This window comes from Polypterus senegalus, chromosome 1 (genome assembly GCF_016835505.1).
Source record: "Polypterus senegalus isolate Bchr_013 chromosome 1, ASM1683550v1, whole genome shotgun sequence".
NCBI lineage: Eukaryota > Metazoa > Chordata > Cladistia > Polypteriformes > Polypteridae > Polypterus > Polypterus senegalus.
This window is the reverse complement of record NC_053154.1, coordinates 42,370,962-42,397,781: the sequence shown is the minus strand read 5'-3', so window position 1 is coordinate 42,397,781 and position 26,820 is coordinate 42,370,962. Positions and strand designations below refer to the sequence as shown.

The 26,820-nt window shown below is 44.4% G+C and overlaps 1 long non-coding RNA gene across 1 annotated transcript in view; it reads right to left on the bottom strand.

The window, feature by feature from the left end:
• Window positions 1-23,747: 23,747 nt before the first annotated feature.
• The window catches only part of LOC120517816, a 5,220-nt gene continuing 2,147 nt past the window's right edge, over window positions 23,748-26,820 (bottom strand). Inside the window, exons 2-3 of the long non-coding RNA XR_005631111.1 lie at window positions 26,728-26,820; window positions 23,748-24,045 (exon numbers count right to left, since the gene is read on the bottom strand). The exon at window positions 26,728-26,820 is cut by the window's right edge and continues 29 nt beyond it. This is a non-coding gene — a long non-coding RNA (uncharacterized LOC120517816). The remainder of the gene's footprint in view (window positions 24,046-26,727) is intronic.

The following is a 26,820-nucleotide window of genomic DNA, read 5'->3' as shown; positions in this document are numbered from 1 at the left end:
TGGCGGAGATGAGAACTAAATATGGAATTTGGGCCACCAAGTCTGCCGTTTTGCTAAAGAAGCCAGCAGGAGATTTGGCTCAGCAGCTCATTCCCTAGGATGGCTCCGTGTGCTTGTAGACCGGATATTATGGAATGATTGTCTGCTGAACACGAATTAAGATGTACACAGTCGTGTGTCTGCAGGTTCTACTGCATCTGAGAAGGAAACAGTGGTCTGATCGTTTACTGCTTGGTGCCCCTCAAGGACATCCAGATCATGGACTCAGCCCACTTTATTTTGAAGTAGGCCTAGAATTCCTGCAGGGAGTCTGAATGCTAAGGAAATAATACATTTATCAGAAACTAGCAACGTGAAGATAACTAATAGAAGTAATGTATAATAGGTGGGTTTTTTGCCTTACCTGTACTCTCATTGTTCCTCCTGGGCCTTTCCGCTGTATCTGCGTGTCTCTGAACTTTTCTTGCCTGACACTTCATCTCTTGACTGCTTTCCTGTAAAGCCTGCTTCTCAGATTCTGTGATTTTGAGGCGCCTGTTTGACTACCACCAATGGCGGACGGGCCTCCATTACCTGCTATGAAAACGTCATTCGTATTCCTGTGAATACTTCCAGTCTTTGAAGGAGACTCTCAGCATGCGTCCTTGGTGTCCTTGTGTGTGTCGACCCTTCTTGTTTGATGCTTCCTGTCTCAATCACGTTTGAGTGAGAAACCAAAGTGAAACTGGCCAATCAAGTTGACCAGACACACACACACACACACACACACTCCGTCCATGTCAAGACCCACTCTCTCTCTCTCACACACACACACACACACTCACACGTCAGGACCCACTCTCTCTCTCAGACACACACACACACACGGTCAGCGTTTTTTTATCCTGTAGTAGACAGATGGCTTCTTGGATGTTGGGTCTCACATTCTCTGCCTTTCCTTGAGGCCCTTTGGAGTGGCTGACACGATGGACCTCACATCACTTGCTATGCACCTCATACACTCACCCTATGAGTTTTCTCCTATTCAGATGGCCAGACTTTGTGTTATTGGTCACTAAATTAGCCACACGAGTGTCCCACGTTGGAGACTGCAGTCAGAATGGGCTTTAGTTCCATCTTGGCTCCCTTTGATACTGTTTTGAATTTAGTAAGTTTTGAAAATGAATGACTAGCTGATTAACTAAATACAAAAACAGGTTCTGCTCAGGTGTCCTGGGTTCAAATGCCACACCGCTATTGTCTATGTGCTGTTTGCAGGTTCTGTCTGTGTCTGCTTTTGATTTTCTCCCACATCACCATAGATGTGTGTGTGTTACATTAAGTGGTGATCTCAAGACTGGCCCTGTGTGTGTGTGTGTGAGAGAGAGAGTGGGTCCTGACATGGACTGAGTGTGTATGTGTGTGTGTGAGAGAGAGTGGGTCCTGACATGGACTGAGTGTGTATGTGTGTGTGTGAGAGAGAGTGGGTCCTGACATGGACTGAGAAGGTGATGTGACCCAGCTTGAGCTAATGGGTGGCGGCCCGGACCCCCAGAGTCGGTCTGTTTTTGATTTATTTCCCCTCCTCTCTTCCCATTGCTGTTCAGAAGGAGCCATACGTGTGATCGTCTAGCAAGTCTTCCTTTCTTTTCTACGGTTTGTGCTTTTAGGACAGAATTGTCAGAATGAATTCCTGGTAGCACAGTCTGTGTCAGGGCGCACTGTTCAGGTCTTCTTAGAAAAGTTTCTAAAAGTGAGACTGTAGGCTGAAATCAATCCGTCCATTTTAATAGCGCCTTTCGTGAAGCGTCCCATGATAAAGTTCTTTTTCATTCAAAGCAATACAATAACAAAAGTGATGAGTTGACATCATGATGATGAGGAGAAAGGGCCTGAACGCTGTGTGGTGGGCACCAAACTGACGGTGCAGTCAGAGAATCAGAGTCATCAGGGTCCATTAGACCAAGTAAGGATCCATCCATCCACCCAATCACTGGGCGGCTGAGGCAGGGACGTTATGAAAAAAAGCAAGTTTAGGGATTTAAGGAATTAGAAGTTGCTGCGGTGTTTTGTCACGGGGCAGCATTTGACTCTTCTGGGGCCGAAGTGCAGAGAGGCCTGGAGAACATCGACTTTACTCGTTGGCAGGACAGGCTCTTGTTTCCTTTCCATTTTGAAAACAAATTTAGAAATAAAATGTATTTGTTAACATGAATGTGGCCAACCCCATCTGTCTGGTTTCTTAAGTAAGTGAACTTTATTGTCATTCATACCGTACAACAGCACAACAACGGATGTACAGCTGAACGAAATTGCGTTTCTCCAGACTCAATGTGCAGACATAAAAGACAACATACAGACATCACAAACATTTCACTTCTTACACAGAAAGTAGGTAAGACAGCACAAGGCAGCACAGCACAAACAATAAATACAAAAGATGTTTTTAAATGTTAGCCAGTCAGTGGGTGAAATATAATAAGAAAATATTGCACATCATTTCACAGTGATCGTGTTATTGCACTATATGCATACAATATTTATACATAATATATGCAATGTAATATTGTACAATATTACAATACAGTAGAATGTAAACTTAAGACCTATTCGTGGTAATGAAGTGCACAGTAAGGAAGACAGCAAAAGGTCAAAGGTTATTTGACAGAGTTTAGTATTCTGATGGCCTGGGGGAAGAAGCTCCTGTTAAATTTGGTCGTTCTGCAGTGCATACTGTGGTAATGTTTTCCAGAGAGCAGAAGTTCAAACAGCCCGTGTGCCGGGTGTGTGGGATCTTTTATGATCTTAATGGATCTGCTCTGGCAATGTGAGTAGTATGATTCTTGAACAGATGGGAGTGAAGACCCAATGATTTTCTCCGCTGTCCTCACTACTCTTCAAAGTATCTTCTGTTCAGCGCCAGTGCAGCTACCACACCAAACTGAGATGCTGCTGGTCTTTGTCATCTACTCTTTGTCTTTTATTTCTGACCCCGGACGTGGTTAAATCTTATGGCACAAAGTCTCGTCTTGCAGGACATGAGTTCTTGATATTTTTTAGTTTATAATTTAAAAACGGAATAAGAATCTAAAAATCTAACTACATCACATTAAAATTTGATAAATTATGAAAAGAATAATACCAAACATATACAGTATATGTAGGTTTTAAAATAAGCCTGATTTAAAGCATCACATAAAAATGTCACATAAAATCGTTGCACAAAATCGTGGCACTTTTAGACTTAGGATTTTAAATCTATAGAGTAGATAACACATAGCCTATTTTAATCAAAATATAATCTCGGAATACGTTCAAAGTAGTGTAAAAATGATGGGAAAGGCAAAGTCTTTTTAAAGGTTTTTTGACAGATTCATTTTTGTTTTGTGGTGTACTAATAAGTTTTTACGTGCAGAATTTTTGACAACATAAAATTTTTAATTTAATTTAAAAAGATTTAATTCTATTACCATTACAACATTGTTACAATAAGAATAATGCAAGATGCAAATACAGTTAGCCGAAACAAACACTAAATGACAAACAAATAATACGACGGATATTTCATGATAAAACTGTCGGTTGCTTATACAGAGCACACCAGAAACAATCTGAGCGTCAACTGGATGATAACATCCATACAAGACCACAAGATTGTTACAGTCTGCTTTAAATATAAGATATATCTTTATATATATATATATATGTTGTGAACGCTGGCCCTGGCACAGACAGACGGACAACATGTTTTCACCCATCACACCGTTTATTTACAATTATGTACAATATAGTCAAAGTCACGTGCACTCACAACCCCAGTGCCTTTTGCACCGAATTCCCCAAGTCCAGGGCCCACAGTCTCTGTGCCTTTCTTCTGGCCGCCTCCTGTCCTCTCTCCAGCTCCGTCTTACTGCCTCCCGACTTCCACCAATGACTGGAGGGAGGCGGCCCTTTTATGGGAACCCGGATGGGCTCCAGCTGCTTCCCGGCACTTAGTCCTGGCCACACCCCTGTGTGGCAGAAGTGCCGGCTGCGCACCCGTAAGCCATCTGTGTATCCCCTGTCGTCTCCCGGGATCAATAGGCAGTGGGGCGCCACCTGGCAGTGGCCACGGGTCCCTACAGGGCTGGGCTTCCAAGCCCCTTACCCGAGGCCTCCTGCATAACCAGGATGGACGCCCCCTCTCGGTCTGGAGGAGGCATAAGCCCTCCTCTGGTCTTCCAAGGCGTCCCGGCCGGGCTCCATCCCCGGCCAAAGACCACACGGAGTAAACCGGCATCGGGGCGCTGCCTGGCGGTGACCACGGGTCCCTACAGGGCTGGGCTTCCAAGCCTTGTACCCGTGGCCCCCAACATAACCAGGACGGACGCCCCCTCGCGGTCTGGAGGAGACACAAGCCCTCCTCTCCTCCTCCGGGGCTCCAGCCCCGGCCGGGGACCACAATGTACAGCAGCTCGAGCCACAAAGACAGAATGAGTCCCAAAAATAGTTGGGATGCCAACCTGGCCAACTCTATTTAATTTCAAAAGCCACAGCGGCACAGTGGCGCCCAAACATAAAGAATGCTGGCAGTCGCCTCCAGTTCGCCCTCTGGTGGTCGTTCCAAGTGTCAACTGGATAATAACGTGCAAACAAGACCGTGAGATCAAGAGAAGGGGGTGGGTTACGGCTGATTTCACCCCACAGTATTTTTAGTCGACCGATGAGAAACGTGTGTACCAAGTTTCATGAAAATCACTCCAGCCGTTCGGACGTGATGTTGGAACATACATTCATACACACACACATATATTGACTTTTATATATATAGATACAAGACATGGCGGAAGGTGTTGCAGTGCTAGAAGACCATCTACAAATGAAAAAAATTACTAAAACCTGCCAGCTTGTCCAGGCGAGGCCACCCCAGCAAGTTCAGTTCTGAAAGCAGAATGCAAGATGCTGAAAAACGTCTCTAAGAAGCCCAGGATTTCATCACAGGCCCTTCTGGTAGCTCTTGTCACTGTTGATGTCAAAGTGCACGAGTCTGCCATTAGAAAGAGGCTTCACAAATTAGGTGTGACAGAAGAAAACAGGAAGAACATCAAGTTTGCCCAGAAACACCTTGGTAATAATCAGGACTTCTGGGACAACTTGCTCTGAAGAGACAAGTCAAAGATAATTACTCGGCCACAGGACCTGAAGGCAGGTTTGGTAAAAACCAAAGACGTCCAGAAGAACTTGGTAGCAGCTGTAAAGCACAGTGGTGGAAATATTATGGCTTGGAGCTGCTTTGCTACATCAAGGTGTGAGCAGCTCCCCCTCATAGAATCCGCTGTGAGTTCTTCATTATACCTGAAGGTGCTTGAGGACAATGTGAGGCCTTCTGTCAGAAGATTAAAGCTCAACTGAAAGTGGACCTTGCAATATTAAAATGTCCCTAAATATAACAGTACACCCACCGAGAAACAGCTGAAAAGATGAGAAATGGAGGGTTCTGAAATCACCAAGTCAAAGCCAGGATCTGAATCCCATCCAGAAGCTGTTGGGGGGGATTTGAAACAGGCTGTGCATGCAAGATGCCCCTCAAACATCACAGAGCTGAATGAATTCTGCATGGACTGGTGGGAAACACTTTCTGCCAGTCAAAGCCTGAAATTAATAAACAGGTATAAGAAACACTGACTTGAGTGGACAATGCCGGGGGGGTACTTACTTTTTCACAAAAATAGCTTCACCTTTCATTTTTTGTTTTTCAATGACAACACTTTTATTTAAGGATTCTGTTTAAATGAAGGTCAAGTCTTGATGTGTCTCCATATGGTGAGCAAGATAAACCATGCCATGGGGTGCACTTACTTTTTCACACAAAGCAGATTTCACATCACACAGAGGAGTCCATGTTATCTATCATGAATGTGATGGGCACATCGGAGAAGTCGTGTTGGACCAACCTCTACACTGTGTGGTCCTTGTGTGTCTTGTATGATCATTTTTACCAGGACCACCCGACGCTCTGTGCAGTAGCAGGTTCGGAAGATGAGTGGACATCAGGGGTTGTTTTAGAATTTCCATACTTAAGACGGCTGTTCTTTCTTGTTTGCCAGCTATCTGTCTGCCAGAGATGAGGGCATACTGTCGGTGGGTATTGCGTGGGCAGCAGACGTCCCTTCATATGCAGGAGTGGACTGAGCTGGTCATATGAGCCCACAGCATTTTCAAAAGGACATTGGATTTGTATTCCCTACTCAGAGTCTGCTTACTGTAAGGAGAGTCTGAAGTGTCCTGTGACTGCTGGACAAGGCGCTTTATCTCGAGTTTACCATTTGTTGCCAGGTAGCCTGAGCGCTCCAAGACTTCTGAGCTAATGAATAATGGACACATCAGACACTGCGCCTGCTTGTTGACTTTTCTGTATTGTCTGCTAGATGTTTGCCTGATAGAATAAACTTTTGAACCTGAGTAGTTGGCTTTAACTGCAAACAGAGCCTTTTATCTAACTGGCCCCTCCATGTCACAGTGGGCCTACAAGAGCAAACATAAATCAGAGACACCATCTACCAGGATAGATACAGCTGAGGCATTGCTGGAGACCACTTATATATTTAGGTCTGGCAGGGAGGCAGAATCCACAATCAGCAAGTAAAAGAACAGCCGGGGGTCTGTGATACAGTATGTGAGAGGAAAGGCAACATGTTATGAACACAGGGAGAACATGCAGACTGCACACTGAGCCCAGAACACGGCTCCTGCTGGGGCACCATTATGATAAGGCACATCTCGCTGTTCTAGTCATTGTGCATCTTGTACTCTGTCAGTCTGTCTTGAATCGTATTTGCTCAGTGGATCGGGACACACAACTGCAGAAACTCAGAGCAGACTTCATCAAACAAGGATCCACTCGTAAATCAACAGACCTACAAATCAGGAGAGCTACAGCTATACCCAGAGAAAACCTTCTAGAATACAAAGGTGCAGAAACCAAGAACCGGGTCCCACTAGTTGTAACTTATCATCCACATCTGGAAACACTTCGCAAAATTATGAAAGAGCTTCAACCCATGGTACAGAAAGACAATAAACTGAAGGATATATTCCCAGAACCTCCCCTCCTTGCATACAGACAACCACCAAACCTCAAACAACTGATTGTCCGAAACTCAATGTGTGGCTCAGCAGCAAGTGGCACATCTCCCTGCCTGCAGAACAGCCGTGGCACCTGTGCACATACCTACACGACAGATCAGGTAGTTATACCACATTGCCAGCAGGAGCATAAAATAAAGGGTTTGTTCACATCCAAATCTGCTAATGTGGTCTACCTAATCATGTGCATAAGGTGTCCCAACACTGGACTGTATGCAGGGGAAACTGGTCAGACACTGCGCCAGCAAATGAGCTCACATAGATTTCATATCAATCAGAACAGTGTTGATCTTCCAGTGGCAGCACACTTTAACAGTAATGGCCACAGCATAAAGGATCTGAGGGTCACTGTGCTTATGGGTAATTTCAGCACCCGACAGGAGTGGAGAGAATGAGAATGACTGCAGTGCTTGAGGGGAGTGAAGGACAATGAGGGGTGGAGTGGAGGGGGTGGGGGGGTTGGAAAAGTCAACAGGACTGACCACTTTAGGGAGGATGGAGGCTGGATGGGTAGGAATTGCAGCCTCAGGATAGCCGACCCGTCTTCCAGGTAATGGCCACAATAAACATTTCTGGGTAAGAGCCCAGCTGGGGTATAACTGGAAATAGTTTAGTGGGCACCTGGAGCACACACTTCACACAGGCAGAGATAGATAGATAGATAGATAGATAGATGTGAAAGGCACTATATAACATAGATAGATAGATAGATAGATAGATAGATAGATAGATAGATAGATATATATGAAAGACACTATATAACTGATAGATAGATAGATAGAAAGACACTATATAATAATGATAGATAGATAGATAGATGTGAAAGGCACTATATAACATAGATAGATAGATAGATAGATAGATAGATAGATAGATAGATAGATAGGCACTATATAATAATGATAGATAGATAGATAGATAGATAGATGATAAATGATAGCCACTATATGATAGATAGATAGATAGATAGATAGATGTGAAAGGCACTATATAATAGTAGCGCCCCCTCTCACGCGGTGGTACAATGTGCCAGTGTGTTGTACAGAGGATGGACAGCAGTAGCCACAATGGCCTCTAATTTTGCCCTCACCGTCCATCATGCCACTGTGTCTAGTGTGCCCAGGGTCAGTCAGTCCAGTAAGTGGTCATACCTGCCAACCACACAAACAAGGTGGAGTGAACATTTTCTTGGACTCCTGACAGAGGGTGCCACAGATACCCAGAGGTCATAGCAGAAGACTCCTGGTTTTATTCCCTGGCTACACATTTGATGTTCTCTCTTTGTTCCTGTTGGGTTGTCTCTAGCTTGCCAGGTTTCCTTTGGGGTCTCTAAGCCTAATTGGTCACTTGATATATATGCCTGGCTCCTCATCCAGGTTTATTTCTTGCCCTACTCCTGAGGTGACCTCTCATTTCCCAAAGACACCAAAATGAAAACCAGCAGGTTCAGTCAGTTTATAAGTGGACAGAGCAATTCCTTTCCTTGTGCTAATTTGACCTTTACAAGAGCTGCACAAACAGCACCGACTGACTGTCTGAGGGGCAACCCACAGTCACGGTGGACAGACTTGCCAATGTGGTGTACGGCCTTGGGCACAAATGATGACCTGTGCTGAGTGCAGCACTTGAAGTTGTGCAGAGGAGAGCAACCAAGTGCATCCTGGGACTTAAGGACATGTGGTTTTCCAACAGAATTATAGAATTAAGCCTGTTTAGTCTCAAGCAGAGGAGACAGTGTGGGGACCTAATCCAGGTATTTAAACTCCTCCAAGGCATTGATATAGCAGAGTCAGCAGAATTCTTGAACCTTGAGGGTGAATTACATACTCGAGGACCTGAGTGGAAATTAAGGGGAAGTGCATTTAGGACTGAAGCCAGCAAGCACTTCTTTATGCAAAGAGTTATGGGACTCTGAAACAAACATATTAAGATGTATAGTTGAAGTAGAAACCTTGACAAGAAGACTCTGGATGAGGTAGTGGGACAGCTTAGGTATTAGCTAAACAAACAGGCTTGATGGACTGAAGGTCTCCTCCTGTTTGTCTTATGTGCTTCTGATTGGTGATACACTTCGGAGGGGCCACAATTCAAACTGACAAAGCGGACATGGACACTCTCTCTCTCTCTCACTCGCTCTCTCCCAGAATGCCTTGCATCCGCAGCACCCATAGATCTTAGAGCCACTGTTGGTTGCAGGGAGCATTGAGAGACAGCAAATGAAACAAAAGAGCAGAAGGAAGGAGCCATAAGAGGTGCTCTTGGACACCAAATCTGTCCATCATTCTCACACAGTGTGGGGTCCGGAGCCTGTAAGAACCCACTCTGGACAGGATGCCATTCCATTAGAGAGGCCACTCACACACATGGAGTAATGTTAGAATTGTTTCTTTCTGCAAAACCCAGACAAAACCCATGTGGACCCAAGGAGAACGTGCAGGCCTCATATAGAGAAGACGGTGAGCAGGCCTGGAGATTTGAACCCAGGATTTTGAAGCAGTGAAATGTGTATTTGTAAATTTTATGATGCTGCTGAATGTTTGTGGAGATCCAAATGGGGGTGTGCTGTGTTGGAAGAAAGTGAAGAACCAATGGAGGAGTTCCCAGCTAGGGTGGCCTGGAGCCATGACAGGTACCCTGGGAAGTGCAAAGAATATACTGGAGAAGAGTCTGTTTTTGGAAGTCTGTCTTGACTTGATCCACCATGCCACTGTTCGGGGGCCATCACTGCCCCATGTCTATGTGATTTTCTCCAGCATTCGGCTATGCGTCTGTATGTTGGTACTTAGTGGCTCTCAAGTGGACTGCTGTGGCTGTGTGGCAGTAAGTCTGCCATGTATTGGTGCTCGAGGGTTCAGAAAATGAACAAAATGCAGGATCTTGTCATCAGCTCATCTCAAACCTTTCCCACTCAGCTGCATGAATGTTTCCTTCTAGATATCCTCTCACTAAAAGATGAGAAGGTTAAACAAACATGAAGACAACAACTTAGCACAGTGGTTAGCAGGCACCATTTTTTGCTGTTCACCGCTGGTATTCTCATGTGCCTATCGGCCCTCATCTTAACAGTCTGCTCTACTCGGTCGACCTCTTGGTGTGAAGTATCACACGCCACAAAGCATTCTGTCACACGAACAGCGATTGAATGAATCCCTTGAAGCATCACACACTATGAAGTGCACTAACACGAAGGATGGGGTGTCAAACATGAGGGTGTGTGGGGCACCTGGAAGAACCGGGAGAGAGACAATACCTCTAGCCCCCACACCAACTCCCCACCCAAACACCCCCATGCCAAGTAAGGGAAGCCACCCTGGTTCACCTCAGGGCTGCGGGAGCAGAGCCTGGAAGCTCAGCCTTTTTGGATCCCACCAGGAGATGCCCAGAAAATGGCTATAGAGCTTTGGATTGCAGCACTTCTGCCACAACAGGAAGTGCTGGCGGTACAGGAACTAAGTTGAACTAAGTACGCCCGGAGTGCTTCCGGGTGCATGGGCAACATCAGGAAGTGCTGCCGGGAGATTGTCATGGAGCGCCTGGAGCACATCCAGGGAATTATAAAAGGGGACACTTCTCTCCATTGGGGGAGCCGGAGTTGGGTGGAAGAGGATGGAGCTTGCGTGTGGAGGAGTGAGGGCGGAAGAAAGAGAAGAAGAGAGAGAGAAAGAAAGAGAGAAGGGGCTGAGTATTTGGCTGATTTATACTATGGGGTACAGCCCGGACATAGACAGGCAGACATGTTGGTTCACCACACACACGTTTATTTACAGTTATTATTTACAATGGTTCAGTGCACATTCCCAGTGCCTCAGCCCCATTCACCCCTTTAAGTCCTGGCCAACACAATGCCTTTCACAGTCTTCAGACTGCCTCCACTCCTCTCCTCTGAGCTCCGTCCTCTTCCACCCAACTCCAGCCAGCAAATGGAGGGAGGCGGCCCCTCTTATACACACCCGGATGGGCTCCAGGGGCTTCCTGAGGAGCCTCCACCGACACACCCCCGTGTGGCGGAAGCACCAGCTGTGCAGCCGGAAGCCCTCCGGGTGTCCCTGATCCTCTTTCCCCCAGCAATTCTTGGTGTGGCGGAAGTGCTGAGGTCCAGAGCTCCCAAGGCATTGGGGCGCCCCCTGGCGGTGACCACGAGCCCCTACAGGGTTGGGCTTCCAAGCCCTCTACCCGTGGCCCCCAACACAACCAGGGCGGTCAACCCCTCGTGGTCTGGAGGAGGCACATGCCCTCCTTTGGTCCTCCTGGGCGTCCCGGCTGGGTACCACCCCCAGCCGCATGCCACAATACATTGTGTGGTAATGTAGAAGGCAAAAGAAGGATTAAACTTGTACATTTGTGGATATCTGGTGTCATGTCTGCCTGTGTTCAAGGGCTGAACTTCCAGAATGGGTATCGAGTGCTGTTAGGCACCAACATAACATCAATCACTCTATCGTATCCAAGGCAGCTTACAACATCTAAGATACAATTGGTTGCATTTCTTTTGTTTTTCCAATTGGCAGGTGAAGAGACTTGTTTATGGTCACACAGTAGGATTTGAACCGGCAACCTCACAGCTTGAAGTCCAAATTCTTAACCACTGCACCACACTGCCTGCCCGTAATATTACAACTACAAATAGAAAACTTCCAGTTAAGTCCATAGTACTTCCGATACACATCACTGACCAACTGCCATAAAACCGAGGCTTGTTGTCTTAAGAAATTTGCCAGCCGAAGCCGAGTAACACAGCTAGTTTGTTGATTATGTTCATTTTGGAACGTGTGATTAATATTTACTACACCTGACAAAGTCAGCGTATCCACATCGCTGCTGAAAAGCGACCACATTGAGAGGCCGCCCCACCTGAGCACATGGCGTATTCACGGAGTACGATTAGGACGTTGGAGCGGCGGACCCACGGGGCACTGCTGTCCGTTTCTTGCCACCTCTGTATGTGTTTTGATGGAGCCAATCACAAGTAAATTTACAACAATCTTTTTTGATTTTTATTTTAAATGGTCCACTGCTGTCTGTGCGCAAGAGGCTCAGAGACTGATTGAGCAAGTCATTTTATTGTGTTATATTTGTATCTGTGTGCATATTTATTTATTTTACATTTTTATTGTTTTTCATTCTTTATGCTAATCAACAACAACAATATTTTTTGTATAGCCCAAATTCACATAAGGAGTGCCAGAATGGCCCTGTTTTTTAGCAGCCCACCAGCCTTGACAAGAAAAAAACTCCCCAAAAATACACCCTTGTAGTAAAAAATTGGAAGAAATCTTGGGAAAGGCAATTTGGAGAGAGACCCCCTTTCCAGGCAGGTTGGGTGTACAATGGGGGTCAAAAAACAGGGTAAATGCACGACACAGAACAGAAGACAAGTAATCCTCTTCACAGAGCTCGATGGCCACTCTGTCATGGCCACCTCCGGAATACAACACAACAGTACAATAGTAATAATATGAGCAAGTACAGATATCATCAGATAAACACAGAACTATCACAGACGAGGATTCTGATTTGTTCAGAGTCCTGGAGACTTCGGCCAACAAGCCGCCTCCCCCTACTGGCCATTGCACAGCTGAGTCAGTGCCAGGCTGGCCAATCAGATGAAAGGACTCTTCTCCCCGATGATTCCTGTTCTCTTTTATCAGAGGTGACTTTCCATAGGCAGGCAGACAACATGGCAGTAGGACAGTATAAATGAGATTCCCCAATTATCAATAGCAGATAGATAGATAGAAAGGCACTATATAATAGATAGATAGATAGATAGATAGATAGATAGATAGATAGATAGATAGATAAGGCACTATATAATAGATAGATAGATAGATAGATAGATAGATAGATAGATACTTTATTAATCCCAAGGGGAAATTCACAGATGCTCACCACACGCACAGTTTCACCCGTAAATCACAACATTTCCTGGAGTTAAACCAGTCCAGTGCTGGATCACGTTCACACCTCATGCTCCAGGGTTTGATTGGCACCACATCAAGACCACCCTTTCCATAGGGGGGTCTCAGTGTGATTTTTTTGGTCCACACCAGAGGGCGACTGGCGTGTTCGCATCTGGCAATTTTCTGGGATCTTGCAAAAGTTTGAAAAAACACTGGCCAAACGAACTAGGTGTGAAAACGCATAAGAATCCGATTCTCTCCATTAATAACATTCTTTCAATGCATTGTAAAACGAAAAAGTTCTTATCTTTCAAATTGGAATTTAAAATGTTTATTTCTTAATAAAGACAAAGTTGACCTCAATAATGAAGAAGCACGTAATGTCGTAAAATAAGACACACACTTCTGGTACAGATCAGATAACAGTTCAATGCAAATTTGCCAGGGACCTGTGGCACAGCAATGGATTACGCAGATTGTGCAAAGCATAAGGGCCTACGGGCTTGGGGGGCCCACTCAGGGCGTATAGATTAAAAAAATGTAAAATTAAAAATTCCTCCCACAGTCCAAAGACATGCAGGTTAGGTGGATTGGCGATCCTAAATAGTCCCTAGTGTGTGTGCCCTGCGGTGGGCTGGCGCCCTGCCCGGGGTTTGTTTCCTGCTCTTGCGTCCTGCGTTGGCTGGGATTGGTTCCAGCAGACCCCCGTGACCCTGTAATTAGGATATAGCGGGTTGGATAATGGATGGATGGATGGAACTTAAATCATTTGCACAATTCATTGCGTTAATAATTCATAGTTTCAGTGACATGTTTGCACCATCACCAGGCAAGTCCAATCCAATCCATGATGATATTACAGGCCTGCAGTTTACACGAAGTTAGACTCTGGGAGTTCGGAGGCTCGGAGGCACAACACGTCCTAGTCCGCCTAACAGAGAAGTGCACATTCCCAAATTTGCAGAATTTGGCATGCCATAGCAGACGAGAATGGAAGAAGTTTTGAAGGACGTCACATGAATAGTGTAAATATACATTATTATCATAAATAATTGTTACTTTTGTACTTTGATTTGATGTCAACAGTTTTCAAAATTCGAACTCGTAAACGGTAAATCAGAGCAATTCTGTTGTTAAGTTATGGTCCCCAATAGTTGGCAAACGCCAAATATTAGAACAATTTGACACTTTTTATACTCTCGGCATACGACGCCATGTCGGCCAGTAGCAGCGGATTTGGCAAACATGACAAGAGTGGTGCTGCTAAACGTAAGTCACACCTGCAACAGGAATTGGAAAATGCTAAGCTTACCAAGGGCGGCACGGTGGCACAGTGGTAGCGCTGCTGCCTCGCAGTTAGGAGACCCGGGTTCTCTTCCCGGGTCCTCCCTGCGTGGAGTTTGCATGTTCTCCCCGTGTCTGCGTGGGTTTCCTCCCACAATCCAAAGACATGCAGGTTAGGTGGATTAGTGATTCTGAATTGGCCCTAGTGTGTGCTGTGGGTGTGTGTGTGTGTGTCCTGCGGTGGGTTGGCACCCTGCCCAGGATTGGTTCCTGCCTTGTGCCCTGTGTTGGCTGGGATTGGCTTCAGCAGACCCCCATGACCCTGTATTCGGATTCAGCGGGTTAGAAAATGGATGGATGGATAAGCTTACCAAGATTTCTACCGTTCTCAAAACTGAGCAAGGGCCAGCGGTGGTAACTGCGAATGCTGATGCTGGTGAATCGTCACAACGGCTGCAAGCAGGTTATGCAGACAGTGCAGTGAGTGAAATGGTTGCAGCTACTGAGTAGCTATACAATGACTTCAGATCAGGTGCTAAAACCTTTAAAAATGGAGAAGCTACTAAAGACAATATACTGTATATGACCAAGCAATTTCCAACCAACAAGGCAAATTTTTTGGAACCATTGACTCCTCACTTTATGATGTTCATTTTCTCAGAACTTGTGTAAAACAGGTCAATTGTGTAGTAGTATCCTGTCAGCCGGTGTTGTCGTTTTGATTAGGTACAAATTGAAATTGCTTCATTTTATAGCACTGAACAGTTTCGACATCCTAGCTTACATTACATTTTCATTACCTTCCTTCACAAAGCGGTCTTGGAAAAGTAAGCGGGTTCACATCTTACGTATATTTATGTACTACTAATACTACCCACACCTCCCACATTCCATTCCCACAATTTGTTTTATTTTTGCTAACTTAGAACTGCTTTAATAAAGTGATTTAAAAAGTTATTACAAATTCCATTTGGAGAGCCGGTTTGTTTGTCACCAGCATGTGATCTGATAGTGATGCGGTCGCGGACACCACTGCCCAGTCGGCCACTAGGACCTGGTTGCAAATAAATTACTAACAGTTATGCTAGACAGGAGGGTCCCACCTCGCGGCGCTGCACAGGGGCCTTCAGCAAGCTAGCTACGCCAATGGCGGAGACACAAATCAGGTAGCCACACTCACCTCCATGAACGTTATCCGAAATCAATTGTCTGCCCATCATAATGGCTCAGGTAATGCACTTCTAGTTATGTCAGTAGCTGTCGTGTGGTCACAGGAGTTTGAGCTGTGTCACGCACATGAGCATAAGGGACGGCTGAAGGGCTTTAGTAATGTAATAACCCGCCTCTCCATGGGTTGGCGCTGTGCACTAATGTCTCTTCTCTTTTTCCCTCTGAAGACTGTAAGATTGACAGCTTTACAAACACTGATGTCACATCTGGACCCACATCTTCCTGCTGGAAGTCCTCAAAAGCCACAAGATCTGCCATCTTAGGGAGTCAATATTTAGACTTGTGTCTGGAAAGACATCACCTTCTTTTCTTTCATTTCAATAATACTCCAAACTTTGATGCTGTCTTGTCTCTTAAAGTAAAACTGTAATGCAATCAGCTACTTCTTAATGGGGAAATGCAATGAGATGATAGCAGAGTGTTACCCCCATCTTGACCCATCGGACACTGGAAGATGGAGATATGAAAAGGTAATGATGTGGGCTTCAATGAAAATCAATGGGGTTGTCAGCTCAGTCGATGCTCCAGACCACAGCGTCAGTGTGAATCTCTGCAGTGGGCCACAGTGGGGGGATTCGGCTGAGCTGCCGGTCACATCCTATATTTGGGATTCTAATTTCAGCAGCCATACCACGTGCACTTCAGAAGAGGTCATCCATCTGAAGCTAAGCACGATCAGCCCGGCCAGTGCTTAGATGGGAGAACAACCAGGAAAGGCTGGGGTTGCTGCTGGAAGAGGTGTTGCTGAGTCCAGCAGGGGGCGCTTAGCTATGGTTTGTGTGTGGATTCCAATGCCTCAATGCAGTGACAGGGACACTGTGCTCTGCAAAATGGTGCCATCTTTCAGATGAGACTTAAAACCGAGGTCCTGCCTCTCTGTGGTCGTAAAAGACTACCCTGGGCATCCTTCATAAAGAGTAGGGAGCATCTTGATGTCCTGAACACGGCTGAACATGGCTGCATTAGAGGCTTGGCAGAGCATCACCAGAGAGGATCCTCTGCACCTGCTGATGTCTATGAATCACAGACTTCAAGCAGTCACTTTATGTGAAGGGGACGCGACAAAGAATTAAATACGACAGCTTTAATAGACCCGCCATTGCTATGGTGCCCTGAAATGGAGGGCTGTGTATAAAAAAAGTGTTGTCATTTCTACATGTCGTGACCAAAATGCATGTGAATCCCCTTAAATGGAAGTCTGCAATGTGCACGTTAATTACATCAGAACTGTTTAATTTGGAATTTTAAACTGTGGAACAGAGGGGGAAATCAAGAAAAAAATGTGTCTTTGTCCCAAGCCTTATTGCGTATACAGTATCCACGCATTCAGACCTGCCTTTTATTACATGTTTGCAGAGCTTTTCTTTAAACAATGGCTAAATCCTGTGACACATTTACCTTTTTAGAGTTGGTAGACGAGTCGTCTTACTTTGATAAAATCGTAAAACCCCATTTGAGTGCCTCCGCCTAGGCTGTCATGGCAATACCTGAAGCACGTGTCATTGCGAGATGCAGCATTCAGGCTTGATAAAATGCTCTTCTGCTGCCTTTGATGATGGACAACTTGATTGTGTTTTAATCTTCATAGAAGGAAAGCCTGGCAGGGATTAGATGAAATTAGATTAAATTAGACAACCTTTGGAAATTCAGATGCATACTGCAGCAGAAACATAAAAACCAAAGATACAGACTAACAGGACAAATAATACAGTCAATCAATAGATAAATAAATAAATGTGTACAAATAACACATTAAAGAGAATAAGCATTTAGTCTGGGTCATCTGAAGGGAGCATTGAATTGCCTGATAGCAGTGGGCAGAAAAGTCCCCCCAGAGATGCTTCTTAGCACACTGTGGTGGAATAAGCCTGGGGCTAAAAGTGCTCCAAGAGCACAGAGCGCAGCACCATTGAGCTGTCAGACCAGTCCAGTTTGTTGTTCATGTGAGCCCCCAGGTACTTGTAGCCCTCCCCTCAGGTGGTGGCTAGTCTCGGGGGCTCCTTGGCATGCTGCAAGTCCACCACCACCTCTTTTGTCTTGCTGATGTTGAGTTGTTCTCTCTGCACCCCAGGAAGAAGCTCTCCAAAAGTCTCCTGAACTCCAACTTGTCCCTGTCAGTAATGCAGCCTGTGATGGACAAGTCATTGGAGATTTTCTGGAGATCGCAATTGCTGGAAGTCCAATGAGTTGACTATTCTGTAAGTCCCAGAGACACTTTGACTGTTGACAATAAACTGCATTTTGTGAATGATCTTAATACTCTCTAATGCAGGATTGATATCAGTGATTTTCCAGATTCCCGTAGCAGATAAGTGCTGATGACTGTCAGAATGCGGCATTGGAAACTGGAATGAAAATACACCACAGAGTCATGCAGATGTCTCTTTAGATTTTTAGTTGTGGAATCTGTTTGGATGACAATTTCAATTTATTACGCCAGGTAACACTCTTAACCCAGACAGGATTAGCATGAAAACTTTTCAAGCAGGCCATAAATGATCTGAATGACTGCCTGGGCATCTTTGGGTCCATGGCCACTGTAGGGGACCCCAACCCAAACAGTTATTATGAATGGTTGAATTATCTGAGAATTACAAACATTTGTTTGAAAGGATATCAGACAGGAATCAGAAACTCTATGCTCAGAACAGACTTTCGTCCAAATCAAAATAAAAATCTGAACTCAAAGTCAGGGAGCAAAATGAGAATCAAAATAAGAAAGACACCCTTACTATTATTTTGGCTTTTAACTGTGAATCATTTCACCAGATTAGTATTAACATTCAGATGATTCTAAATTGGCCCTAGTGTGTGCTTGGTGTGTGGGTGTGTTTGTGTGTGTCCTGCGGTGGGTTGGCACCCTACCCAGGATTGGTTCCTGCCTTGTGCCCTGTGTTGGCTGGGATTGGCTCCAGCAGACCCCCGTGACCCTGTGTTCGGATTCAGCGGGTTAGACAATGGATGGATGGATGATTCACTGTTCATGTCATCTTCTTTGAAAGTTCAATTGTTACAACATCACACACCGATTAGTGCATGCCTTTTTGCCCAACAATATACTATCTCCACAGCCACAAAAAATGACAGCACCCATCGAAAATGCGTAAATGTGTACAATTCGGGCACAAATAAGAAGAAACTGTGCTTTGGGCCATCCAAACAAAAGAAGAGCTTACTTATCCAATGTCTCATATTTGTCATACCACAACAGACCAGAAAAAGGAAAATGAATGGGCAGAGAACACAACTCAATTAGCCATACCTGGAAAGCATGTGTGCAGGCACCAGCTCTGTTAGGCAAAATGTTTGAGTGCGGTGACCTTGCGAGACTTTGGAGATTGAAATCTGCGATGGAAATTCACCATTGAGTCGTGTAGTTTGTGATTATCAGCCACAAGGCAACGAGATTCAGCAACTGCAGTCATTATGTTTGACATCTCCTCGGACTACAAGTCTTGTAATGAACCTTCCCAGCTAACCTGTGAGGTGCCTGGTCCACTTTCCCACACCCAAAGCCAAGCAATGCTCCTTCTCATCTCCTTCACCCCTCTCTCTCAAATATCATTGGCCTCTTATCACCCTCTCCTGAATCCATGCTTGTAAGACCCGTGGTTCAAGTCTTGTTTCTGGAAGATGTCTGGGGTCCCATATGAAATACTTAAAAGGTGAGAACTATTAGTCTTATAAAACTCTAGAGGTAGTCAAACAAGAGCTCTCCCTGGTGACCTCAAGTATACCTGCCAGGCTATTAGTCTATCCTTCTACTATATAATTAAATGCTAAGGTCTGTGTGGGAATCCAGTTCCTCCGAGCAATCTGATTGGTCAGTTTGGCTTTGGTCTCATTAGCTATGGAGATGCGATCGAAAGAGGAAGTGATGGGTGTAGAACAAAGTGGGCATTGCCCATTGTGCGGGCATTACTGGCATACCAGGCCTGTTAAGAAAGCAGACTTAACATGCATACAGGTATTCAGCTCCACCTTCTCCCACTTGCAGTCCACTTTGTATTTAATACAAAAGGTAGAAATCAGAGTTTCACTGACTGTGAATTTAAAAGTATTAAGTAATAAATACTTTGATAAAGTAATAAAGTATCTATCTATCTATCTCTTCAGTGGCCCCTCCTCTGCAGACTTCTTAAGCTGGAAGGGGCAAAATGGACCCAAACAAAGACAAAGAGCTATATTTCAAGGAACGACGGTTCAGATGGATAGAAGAACTCGCCTCTGAGGACACACTGATTTTGTAACTGAAAGTGACTTTAATCCAATAAGGAGAAGTTATACATTCAATTCAATTCTGATTCTCTCAAGGGAACTGTGAGGGAACTCCCATGGGAGCTCTGCTCTACTCGCCTCAGTGACTGAAAACCTCTTAAAACCTGCACTCTGAAACTAAAGGCTGATGAGTGCTCCTCTGTTTGGGGAGCAGAGAACTGATAACCCCCTTCTCTTTGTGGATCAGAAATTGACAATCTCTCTGCTAAGCCAAGCTGCGAGTGGAAAAGACCAATAGGCAGCCATCACTTCAAGAAGGGAACTTCAGCACGCAAACTCTTGTGCCAGAAAGAGTTTCAGACTACAGAGAAAAGGACTTAGCTGAAAGAAGCACTGCACATTACAGATAAAGGGAATATGCAGGAAAGAGAAAGAGTGCACTCCACTTGAACCTGGAGCAGCAACAAAGAAAGGACTCCACACAACATCTGACATCATCTTTAAAAGACTTGATATTGTAAAACTGTTTTCTGTGCTAAGATAAAGTACAACTCTAAAAAACAAGTAAGCAGTCAGCCCTTCTATATTATATGTCTGTCTAGTCTCTTGGTGTCCTGTCTTAAATGTCAACATAATATTTCTATAATCCTTGTGTTTATAAATGAATTGTATTATTCTCTTTCTTATGGCAAGCATGCTTTAGTTACCATGATAAGGTCTAAAAAGTGGAACCCCCCCCCCTACAACACAGAAAAGGAATGAAAGTAGGAGCCTGTGGTGGTGCGAATTGGCCCCAGACTACCAGTAGCACCCTGGGACCCTCCAAAACCCACCACCACCAATAACGTATCTGAGTTGATGAGCCTAGCAAATGAGGACACTCACTCAAAGCAAGGGGTGGGTGCAAAAGTGAACAAAGTGCTTTTATTAAAGCCAGCAAAAAAGAGTCCAAAAGTGCAGATCTTCAATGAATAAATAAACCTTAAAAAACGGAGACTGTCCATAAGTTAGAAATCCAAATAAAAACAAGATTAAAACCAACAACCATCGGGTCCTTCATATACCGTCGGACAAGCCCAGCACCTCTCCAATATCGACCAGACCACTTAGGTCAGTTGTCCTCCTGTCTTCCTTCTCAAACCTCTGACATACCTCGGCTCCCTGGGGTAGGACGCCGTCTTGAATGCTCCCACTCCTTAACAATTAATAAGTGGGGACGATCTGATCCTACAGCGCTGATCCTTTGCTCTGTCATGGGCCTACGACAGCGCTGCCTCACACACACACTGCCTGGGTTGTCCTGCCTCTCTCCATGATGCTTTTCTTTCTGTCTCATTCTTTTCGCTCGGTTTACTTATGCCAGCTCCCCATTATATGCCTCTGTGGGCACAGCACCTCAGTCGCACACTGCAGAAATGCCATTGAAGCCACTGAGACAGACCACTCCCTCTCGTGCAGATGCATCTCACCTCAGTTACCTCGCCAACCTCCCGCAGCTGCACACCCATGGAGATTAAGCTGACCATTCAACTATTTATTTATTTAAAAATGGTTCACTAAAATGTTAATCCGTGGACCCGCTATGCCACAGAGCCTTAACAAATTATGTGATTAATTACCGGTATTCCCAAAGGTAAAACTGATAATTACTTAACTAAGTTGAAATTCATCTTTCCATTTCCAACATTTTTTTGGTATCCCTTTGGGTAGACACGATAAATCACACTTATTCTTACATTTATTGGTGTCCTCACTGGGTGGGTGTCTTATTGATTATTAATTATCAATTCCTGCATGGGCAAGAAGAGTTGAGACACATGAGGATGAGTAAAGGCATAGGAGGCACGCTGAGAGTCGCCTTCAAAGATGGGAAGTATAAAAGCAGACATGAGGTGGGAAATGCATCTTGAAATGACAGATATGGGTATACACTCGAGAGAGGGGGCACTGGGCAAGAGAGCCTCAGACACATGAGGATACCGAGGAAAGGCGCTGAAGACGCACGTAAGGCAAGAAACCTCAAATATCAAATATTTTAAAATGTATTAGCTGTCTTTGACAGGTAGAGTGGTTAATTCAAAAGTAAAAGAGTCAGAGGACCCTGCAAGTGTTTTTTTTATCTTCCCAGCCCTCTGATTCTATTATTGGACTCATCTTTAGAGACGTAGAATATTGGAATGTGAGATTATATATTAGGTATCTGCTTTTCTACTAATTATATATCTATGTTATGTAAGCTCATAGTGATTTTTTGTTACTTATTATTCTTGCCTAGTTTAACATGCTTTTCTTTTCATGTAGCTATTTATTTTTTATAAAGCACTTTGAGCTACATTCTGTGTATGAAAATGCGTTATAGCAATAAATGTTGTTGTTAATGCAGAGACCTTAAACCAGTAATGCTGATGTGGAATTAGTCAGCTCTTGACATTCCTTGCCATTCTACCATTATGTCTCAATTTGCTCACTCCATCCTCCTTTGGCATCCCCATAAGGACGTGTTAATGTTCAGGTACCAATACACCTAACATGCATGTGTTTGGGATGTGAGAGGACAACCAGTGTATCTGCAGGAGAAACCTGCCCTGACACAGGAGGACATGCCAATTGATTGATGTATTACAGAAAGTAATACAGGAGCAAATGCCACCTGTAAAAGGTAACTGCCTACAGGGACTCAAGCGGTTGGTCTCTGACGGTGCTGTTGAGTAATTCTGGCCCACTAGGGGGAAGGAGTACCTCAGGTAAGCTGATTTGTGTCTTCGATTCAATAAAACAACATATTTAAATACATTCTTGTTAATCATGACACCACCATGCTCTGGGCACACGACAATATCACTATTATGGAGGTAATATTGGACTCCAGCAGTGTGTATCTGCAAAGGGAAAAAAAAGGTTAAAATTTATTTACACTCTGAAAAGGAAAGAGTTAAAGTTAAAGACAAGTTTCTTCTGTGCAGCCTTCATCAGCTGTAGAACTACAAGGAAAAGGAGGGAACAAAGCCAGGGCAGATAAAAGGAGAAAAGTTGAGAGTACATGAGAAAATGTAGACATTAGGGAAGATAGATAGATACTTTATTAATCCCAAGGGGAAATTCACATAATCCAGTAGCAGTATACTGATACAAAGAAACAATATTAAATGAAATAGTAATAAAAATGAAAAGAATTAAAATAAAATTAATGCTCGCATTTACTCCCCTGGGTGGAATTGAAGAGTCGCATAGTGTGGGGGAGGAACGATCTCTTTAGTCTGTCATTGGAGCAGGACGGGGAAAAAAGTCTGTCACTGAAGCTACTCCTCTGCCTGGAGATGACACTGTTCAGTGGATGTAGTGGATTCTTCATGATTGACAGGAGTTCGCTTAATGCCCGTCGCTCTGCCACAGATGTTAAACTGTCGAACTTTAATCCTACAATGGAGCCTGCCTTCTTAACAAGTTAGTCCAGGCGTGAGGCGTCTTTCATCTTTATGCTGCCACCCCAGCACACCACCGCCTAGAAGAGGGCACTCGCCACAACCGTCTGGTAGAACATCTGCAGCATCTTACTGCAGATGTTGAAGGATGCCAACCTTCTCAGAAAGTATAGTCTGCTCTGACCTTTCTTACATAGAGCATCAGTATTGGCAGTCCAGTCCAATTTATCATCCAGCTGCACTCCCAGATATTTATAGGTCTGCACCCTCTGCACACAGTCACCTCTGATGATCACAGGGTCCATGAGGGGCCTGGGCCTCCTAAAATCCACCACCAGCTCCTTGGTCTTGCTGGTGTTAAGGTGTAAGTGGTTTGATTCGCACCATTTAACAAAGTCTTTGATTAACTTTCTGTACTCCTCCTCCTGCCCACTCCTAATGCAGCCCACAATAGCAGTGTCATCAGCGAACTTTTGCACATGGCAGGACTCCGAATCATATTGGAAGTCTGATGTATGTAGATTGAACAGGACCGGAGAAAGTACAGTCCCTGCGGTGCCCTGTACTGCTGCACACAATGTCAGACCTGCAGTTCCCAAGACGCACATATTGAGGGAGAGATTAAAAAGTTAGTTGGCCATTGAGAACCAGAGAAATATGTGATCCCAGGAGAGAATGAGATTAGTTTACTGGTTTTCTTTAAAAAGGGTATTTGAAGCCCTGTGAAAGAACATAAACAGAGAGATCACAGTAGGTGTGCTCAATGGATGTGAAGTGCGTGACAACAGGCCCTGTAGGATCTATGGTCTTAACGGCTTGAATGTGCTCCCTGAAATGTTCTGTTAGCCATCTTCTTGTTACACCAACACTAGATTGCTGGACACTTTCTACAAGAAATGCAATAAATAAGATTAGTAGGCTGGCAAGAAGCCCATTGTTTAACATTGCATTTACCAGAGGGACCGGGTACAAGGGGATTGTTGGCTACATCTTTGCAAATGACACAGCGTCCCCCCGTTACACCTCAAAGTACCTGGTGAGGACAGTGTCTCTCCTTTGTGAAGTGAGCTGTGGATGAGAAGTGTGCACAGTTTATATCACAACTACTACGTAAAGATGAGCAGCACCTTAGAAATATCTGTGTGTGCTTCTTCCAGTTCCAGCTACAGCATCTTAAATGGTGTCTCAGTCTGGATATTACGTACACCATTACAAAATTCAAAATGCATTTTTTATCTAGGGTTCCCCAGGTGAAAACAATCTTTCCAACATTTGTCTGAAATCTGCCATTGGCAAGCTTCCAACTGCTAAAAGAATTTATTTTTTAAAGTACCAGCTGGGATCCACTCTACTAATTCCCTTCAAAATCTCTCCATTATATAAAAAAAATCCTGCAACAAGACAAGATTTTTTCAAAGAAACGTAATTCACTCACGGGCAGTTATACGTTGTGTTGTCACAATGCAACTCCAAACACAGAATCAAAAGTCAATGCGATATTGATAAAAATTTAAATGAAAAAATTGTTTTACTGAAGTTTTACAGTAAAAGTGCAAGTTTAAAAAGTATTTGCGTGCTAATTTCAAAGCCAAACAAGATGAAATCGTATTACTCAATGAAGAACTCTAACGCAACATGAAACTTAATTTACTCTCAGATTATTACGTTTTACTATTTTTTGCTATGGTTAACCCATTCATCCATTATCCCACCCGCTATATCCTAACTACAGGGTTACGAGGGTCTGCTGGAGCCAATCCCAGCCAACACAGGGCGCAAAGCAGGAAACAAACCCCGGGCAGGGCGCCAGCACACACACACGGGACAATTTAGGATCGCCAATGCACCTAACCTTCATGTCCTTGGGAGGAAACCCACGCAGACACGGGGAGAACATGCAAACTCCAAGCAGGGAGGACCCGGGAAGCGAACCCGGATCTCCTAACTGCGAGGCAGCAGCACTACACACTGTGCCACCGTGCAGCCCGCTATGGTTAATTACTCACTGTAATGTAAAATTGTAAGTTCTATTATGCATATGTAACAATACATCATGAAAATAAAAATCTGTTTCAATTGTACATCCGCATCCCCATATGCAAGTGGCAAAACCGCAAAGAGGCTAGCACAGAGCGCAGGCCTAGGGTTTGGTGAGCGAAGCGAGCAGGGGGCAAAGCCCCCTTGCTTTAAACATTTTAATCCTATCACGTCTTAATCTTTTGCTTGCTTAAACTAAAAAGGCTCAATTCTTTTCATATTCCCTCACTGCCAAGTTGCTCTTCTTTCTGATGCACAGTAGGTGTGGGTTTACAATCGTCATCTTTATGCCTGACTCAACTGTCACTCTTGGCCTCAGCTTACAATCGGGCAGCGTGAGGAATCTACTGATATAGCTGAGAATTCAGTTTGGATATGCGTGTGAGTGGGCCCTGCGATAGACTGGCACCATGTCCTTGGCATTTCCCCTGTGTTGTGCACACTCAGGACTGCATTAAGTGGATTTAAAAATGTTAGGACATGTTGAGACATCTATGGCCTGATGCAGTACCGTGACACCATCACCACACTAGAATGTTGTTCTAACACTGGGCGACCCTCATTGACTGGAACATTCCACGTCTGACTCATCTGTCTACAATACGTCATTCCAGAACTTTCAGGGATAAGCCAGGTGCACTTCATCAAGCCTGAGGTAAGCACTCCTGCATTGTGTTAGTGAGCTGCGTTTTGTGGTTTGCTGCCTGCCACTCTGCCATGGGCTCCCATCTTAAAGTGTCAAACTGTTTATATGTTGCTCTAGGGTTGTTTTTACATCCAAGACAGGCCCGTGTTTTACTCTTGGGAGAGATTTTGGGAGGATAGCTCAGACAGATTGTGGTTTCAAACTTTCTCCATTACGCATTGCCTTCAGAAAGGTCTGTATTGCCTTTTTCAGACTGATAAGCATCAAGAACTTTTTTGCAGTATTTCTTTTGATTCTTGTGTAAAATCTTTGACCTGACGACTTCACCCTAATGTAAACGGTTGAAATCATATAATCCTCTCAAACCTTCTGATAGGACAGAGCCTATCGTGTCAGTATCAAAGCATCTTGCCTGAAGAAGGGGCCTGAGTTGCCTCGAAAGCTTGCATACTGTAATCTTTTTAGTTAGCCAATAAAAGGTGTCATTTTGCTTGGCTTTTCTCTACATTCATAATGGTTAACACGGTACAACAACCTAGTAGTGTCAGTATCAGAAAACAAAACTAGTCAGACATATTCCGGGGTTGCCTCATTGTTAGTATTCAAAAAGCTGACCCTAATTGTTCCTCTAAGGAGTACAATAACTTTTTATTGACTTAAAACCTTTACGTAACAATTTGACACAGTAAACAAACAAAAGAAGCACCATTAGATGTTGTCATTTTACCCTCCCACAGGCTTCCCTCTAACCCCAACTTCAGGCCCAAGTCACCAAACATACTGTGAAAAAAAGTGACAAATGACAGACCAATGTTTTAAGACAGCATTATACATGTGGCCGATCAGTTAAAGTGCTGGATATACAACCACAGTTTAACAAGCTGACCTTCACTGATGACTGCATGACGTCCAACCCTCTGCCCATTCATTTCCTGAATCCGATTTGTCCATTTAGAGGGTCTCAGGGAGCCTTAGCCTG